Source organism: Callospermophilus lateralis, chromosome 8, assembly GCF_048772815.1.
Source record: "Callospermophilus lateralis isolate mCalLat2 chromosome 8, mCalLat2.hap1, whole genome shotgun sequence".
NCBI lineage: Eukaryota > Metazoa > Chordata > Mammalia > Rodentia > Sciuridae > Callospermophilus > Callospermophilus lateralis.
Window position 1 is genome coordinate 84,034,603 of NC_135312.1, and position 6,473 is coordinate 84,041,075.

The following is a 6,473-nucleotide window of genomic DNA, read 5'->3' on the forward strand; positions in this document are numbered from 1 at the left end:
CAGAGAAGCAGTGCGGGGCAGGCAGTAGCCAGGGTCAGTCACAGGAACTTGTGGAAAATATTCACATCTGCTGCACATTTTTGGAAATGTCTCCTTCAATAGTAGGAGGCGGAGGAGAGGCTGATGGAAGAATCTCCATTCAGAGCCAGAGCAGGAGCAATCGCCAATGTAGACTCAAGGAAATCAGAGTCCTGACTGGATCCAAGCAGGTCAGAGGGCAGTGAGCTGGAGCCAGAGACCAAATTAGAGTCGTGTTCTGGCAGCGGGCTGTGGGACTGGTGAGAATATCCACCAGCTTCGTTTCTCAGCCAGCAGAGCTGCTCGGAGAGGTCAGGAAAACTCAGAGGAAGGCAGCGAAGGGCCAGGGGAGAGGTGAGTGCCTCTCAGCAAGGCAATAGCTGTCAAGAACCAGCAACGGATGTTCCTGAAATCTCTGTACAAATGGAATCCCAACTGCTTAGGGACATGAGAGGAGAAGATTCATCATTCTGTGCCCCTAGGAGCAAAGGTCAAGCCTGTGCAATGACCCACATAACCTGTGAAAGAGCCCTACGCGTTATTGGCAAGTCATTTGTCAGAAAATGAGGCCAGTTTTGTGATATCTTTGAGGATAAGGAAGAAATGGACATCTTGGTTTCAGAGAGGTGGCCAGGACAAAGCCAGAGGCAGAAATCGGCTCTCTGGTTCCATCCTTGGTCCTTTCTCTCTTCTTTCTCTCACCATGGTATTCGCACTCATTGCTATGCCTTTAAATACTACTTCCCCACCTGAGCACTATGCAATACTGCTGGACTCTTCTCCCCTGACCATGCATGCCCTTCTCACTTTGGGAGGTTCTGAGGTTAACTATTGTTATGGTTTGGATATGAGGTGTCCCCCTCAGAGCTCCTGTGTTAGTGCAGGAATGTTTGGAGGTGACATGATTAGATTGTGAGAGCTGTAACCTAATCAGTTCACCCTAGCTTAAATGATAAGGTGGTAACTGTGGGTAACTAAATTTTGGAGCAAATTCCTTGGAGGAAATTTGGATATATTTGGCAAAAAGGGCTCACAATTCCATTCCTAAAATTTTTTTCTGATCATTATTTAAATGAACACTCAAAGACAAATGGAGAAATTTAAATTGCAACATTGATTATGATTTTATGCACCCACATACACCATCAGGAATAGACCTAGATGTCACTGAGTAAAGAAATAGTTACCTAAATCATGGTATGCTGGAATAATGTGAAATCATGAAAAAGAATGAGGTGTGTTTTCATGTGCTAACAATGAATGATCTCCAGAAGACATTGATCAGTAAAAAATAAACAATTAAACAAGGTGTGGTGGTGCAGGCCTGTAATCCCAACTACTCAGGAGGCCGAGGCAAGAGGAATGCAAGCTTGAGGCTAGCTGGGCAACTTATCAAGACTCTGTCTCAAAATAAAAAATAAAAGGGATGGGCCACCAGAAAACTTCTAGAACTAGTAAATACATTCAGCAAAGTAGCGGGATATAAAATCAACACCCATAAATCAAAGGCATTTCTATATATCAGCAACAAATCCTCAGAAAAGGAAATGAGGAAAACTACCCATTCTCAATAGCCTCAATAAATAAATAAATAAATACATACATACATACATAAAATACTTGGGAATCAACGAAAGAGGTGAACGATCTATCTAATGAAAATTACAGAACCCTAAAGAGAGAAATCAAATAAGACCTTAGAAGATGGAAAGATCTACCTTGCTCTTGGATAGGCAGAATTAATATTATCAAAATGACCATACTTCCAAAAGCACTATACAGATTTAATGCAATTCTGATCAAAATTCCAATGACATTCCTCATAGAAATAGAAAAAACAATCATGAAATTTATCTGGAAAAATAAAAGACCCACAATAGCTAAAGCAATCCTTAGAAGAAAGAATGAAACAGTTGGCATCACTATACCAGAACTTAAACTACAGAGCAATATTAACAAAAAAAAACAGCATGGTATTGGAACCAAAATAGACTGGTAGACCAATGGTAAAGAATAGAGGACACAGAGACTAACCCATAAAATTACAATTATCTTATATTAGACAAAGGTGCCAAGAACATGCACTGGAGAAAAGATAGCCTCTTCAACAAATGGTGCTGGGAAAACTGGGAAATCCATATGCAACAAAATGAGATTAAACCCCTATCTCTCACCATGCACAAAACTAAACTCAAAATGAATCAAGGATTTAGGAATACAACCAGAGACTCTGTGTCTAATAGAGGAAAAGTAGGCCCTAATCTCCATCATGTGGGATTAGGCCACAACTTCCTTAATAAGACTTCTGTGGCGCAAGAATTAAAATCAAGAATTAATAAAGGGGATGGACTCAAACTAAAAAGTTTCTTCTCAGCAGAAGAAACAATCTGTGAAGTGAATAGAGAGCCTACATCCTGGGAGCAAATCTTTACCCCTCACACATCAGACAGAGCACTAATATCTAGGGTATATAAAGAACTCAAAAAGCTAAACACCAAAGGAAAAAAAAAGAAAACAAATAACCAATCAATAAATGGGCCAAGGACCTGAAGAGACACTTCTCAGAAGATGATATACAATCAATCAACAAATATATGAAAAAAATGCTCATCATCTCTAGCAATTAGAGAAATGCAAATCAAAACCACTCTAAGATTTCATCTCACTCCAGTCAGAATGGCAGCTATATGCATACAAACAACAATAAGTGTTGGCGAGAATGTAGGGGGAAAAGGTACACTCATACATTTCTGGTGGGATTACAAATTGGTGCAGCCAATCTGGAAAGAAGTTTGGAGATTTCTTGGAATATTCGGAATGGAACCACCATTTGACCCAGATGTCCCTCTCTTCACTCTATACCCAAAGGACTTAAAAACAGCATACTACAGGGTCATAGCCACATCAATGTTTATAGCAGCAAAATTCACAATACCTAAACTGTTGAACCAACCTAGATGCCCTTCAGTAGATGAATGGATTAAAAAATGTGGCATATGTACACAATGGAATTTTACTCAGCAATAAAAGAGAATAGAATCATGGCATTTGCAGGTAAATAAATGGAGTTAGAGAAGATAATGCTAAGTGAAGTTAGTCAATCCCAAAAAAAACAAATGCTGAATGTTTTCTTTGATATAAGGATGCTGATTCAGAGTGGGATAGAGAGAGGGAGGATGGGAGGAATAGACGAACTCTAGATAGGGCAGAGAGGTAGGAGGGGAAAGGAGGACTATGGGGTAATTAAAGATGGTTGAATGTGATGATCATTATTACCCAAAGTAAGTGTATGAAGATATGAATTGATATGAATATACTATGTATATAACCAGAGATATGAAAAATTGTGCTCTATATATGTAATAAGTGGAATAGTACATTCCACTGTTACATATAAATTTTTAAAAATATTAAAAATAAATAAATAAAAGGGCTGGGGATGTAACTCAGTGGTAGAGCAGCTCTGGGTTTAATCCCCAATACTGCAAAAAAAAATAGATAAACAAAAAGTAAGTATTTTAAAAATAATTGAATATTCATTCCAATTATACTCAGTGGAGTATAATTCCATTTGTTTTAAATGTATATGTATATTTATACATAAACATTTATGATATAAAAAGAATATGATCATTACCATGGTATAATTTCATTTATAACATACATAGAAATTGGGCTGGAGATGTGGCTCAAGTGGTAGCGCGTTTGCCTGGCATGCGTGCGGCCCAGGTTCGATTCTCAGCACCACGTACAAGTAAAAATGTTGTGTCCGCCGATAACTAAAAAATAAATATTAAAAAATTCTCTCTCTCTCTCTCTCTCTCTCTCTCTCTCTCTCTCTCTCTCTTCTCTCACTCTCTCTTTAAAAAAAAAAAAAACATACATAGAAGTTGCCTAGAGGGATGAAGAGGAAGCTATTCATAGTGATTTCCTCTAGAGGAGCAAGAGTAAATCAAGAAAGAATGATATAGTTTAAATTTCATTCTGAAATTTCATTCATTCTGTATTATTGTTTTTATCATATGCATGCATAGACATTACAATTAAAATATTTACATTTAAACATGTTTCTGTGTAAAAAAAAAAAAAAAACAAATAACCAATCAATAAATGGGCCAAGGACCTGAAGAGACACTTCTCAGAAGATGATATACAATCAATCAACAAATATATGAAAAAAATGCTCATCATCTCTAGCAATTAGAGAAATGCAAATCAAAACTACTCTAAGATTTCATCTCACTCCTTTCAGAATGGCAGCTATATGCATACAAACAACAATAAGTGTTGGCGAGGATGTGGGGGAAAAAGGTACACTCATACATTTATGTTAATATACAGTCATTTATATTAATATACAGTCATTTATATTTACTCTGGCCAATTATCTTTTGAATTATTGGAGCTTCATTATTTTTTCACATTTATTTGTCATACTCATAAAATGTATTTTTACCTGTTTGTGACTATTTGTTGTCATTGCTGTTGTTTGTGGGTGTTGGGGACTGAACCAGGGCCTCACGTGTGCTAAACATGCACTCTATCACTGAACTACACTCCCGGCCTGATGTCTTTGACTTTGTATTAATTAAGTACACATCTGTATATATCTACATATATGATTATAAGTGTACTGTTCAATGAGAAGCATAATGACCACGTAACCACATTCAGCTAAAGAAATAGCACTATTTTCATCCTAGAAACCCCCAGAAACTCTAGCGCCCTTCCTCCCCTTGTAATCTCTACCATCATGATTGACCTCTAATTTTATTTACAGTTTTTGTTGAGGAAAAAAAGCTTTGGTTCTCGAGAATGTTTTCTCTTTTTTTTTTTTTAGCATATATTAAAATAGACGTAAATGTCTGATAATTTATTTTATTTTTTAATTCATTTACTTATTTATTTTTGCATTACAATTCTTAATGTTTTCATTGGTTTTTTGCATATAAAGTCTTTCTTCATCTAGAGAACAAATGACTCTTCCCCCCTATTTTTATTGGGAATGTTTTATTTCATCATATTACTCTAACTGAAATTTACTCTGGTGTGAGATGTGGATGAGGATTTTAATTAAATTGTTTTACATGATAGCCAATCTTATAAGATATTTTGTTCTCAGGGGGCCACAACTGAGCCAATTTAACCAACTTCATCATCCTCATCCCCCACAGCACAAGAATCATGATTTTAGTTTCAGAAGAAAAGAATGATTTCCAGGAAGTGTCGGTCGTGGCTGCCCATATTAAGAAAATCAGAAGATTCATAACAGTGTAAATGAGTATACATCCTTAAGCTACAGTAAGTACTAAAGTGAATCAAAAGCTTTCTATGCATATTTAGACACAGCTGTACAGATGATCTGAGAAGAGGCATTCGGTTAAACATTATTCCAACAATGTGGGGAAAAAATGAGAAAACTGGGAAAAAGCCATTTCCTTAACCATGGTGCATCAAAATATCAGTTTTGACATTTTCTGGGAAAGAACCATAAAATTATTCACAAACAAAACAGGAAACAGTTAAAAGGAAGGCTTGGTGAGGCAGTTTGGCTACAAAGCACAATAAGAAAAATGCACAAATGAGAGTCAAAGTGTGGATTCTAATTCTTTTCCTCTCTTTAAAGCCACATGCCTTTCAGTCATTTACCTTTTCAAATTCCAGTTTCCTCGTTACTAAAAGGCACCGAAAATTACTACCTATTTTGCAAAATTACCAAAAAGACTTAAAAACCGGAGGATGTGAAATTGCTACATAAATGGTTGGATGGCAGCCCCAGGGTGGGTATTTCAGTTGCACCACAGTTTACCTGTGTGTGGGAGGGTTACACTTAGGAAGGGAGCTTGAAATAACAGGCTGAACTAGCTACCGAATAAGAATTTTTAGTCAAGTGAACTGATCAAAGAGAAATAAGAATAGTCACTCAAGACAAGATTGAAAATGTTGAGAATCTTATTTCTGTGTTTTCCTTCCTCATGCGAAGGGAACATTCTTAAACTAAAGAGTAGAAAGAATATGGACTTTGGAGCCAGGCCAGGATTCAAATCCTGACTCTGCTCTTTTCTGTTTCCTTAAACACATTCATTGGCCTCTCTGTGAACTTCAGTTTACAGCTCTATATAATGGGGAAAAAAGCAATACCACAAGAGCTAGATGAAAATTTACATAAAAGACTCAACATCATGCCTAGTACAAACTAGGTGCTTAATAATCTTTATCATTTTCATCTACCTATTTATAAATATCAGGTTTATTTTAGTATCAATAAAAATTAAGTTTGATGAATATTAGACAAGAGACGTCTCCACCACGGTGACCATCTCTCATACTCTACAGTAGCATTTGGAGAGCAATGAATTTTGCTGTGGGGCTGTCCTGTGCCTTGTAAGATATTCAGCAGCAACCCACCTCTGTCCATCCCCACAGCATCCCCTTGCATTTGAAACAATCAGAAA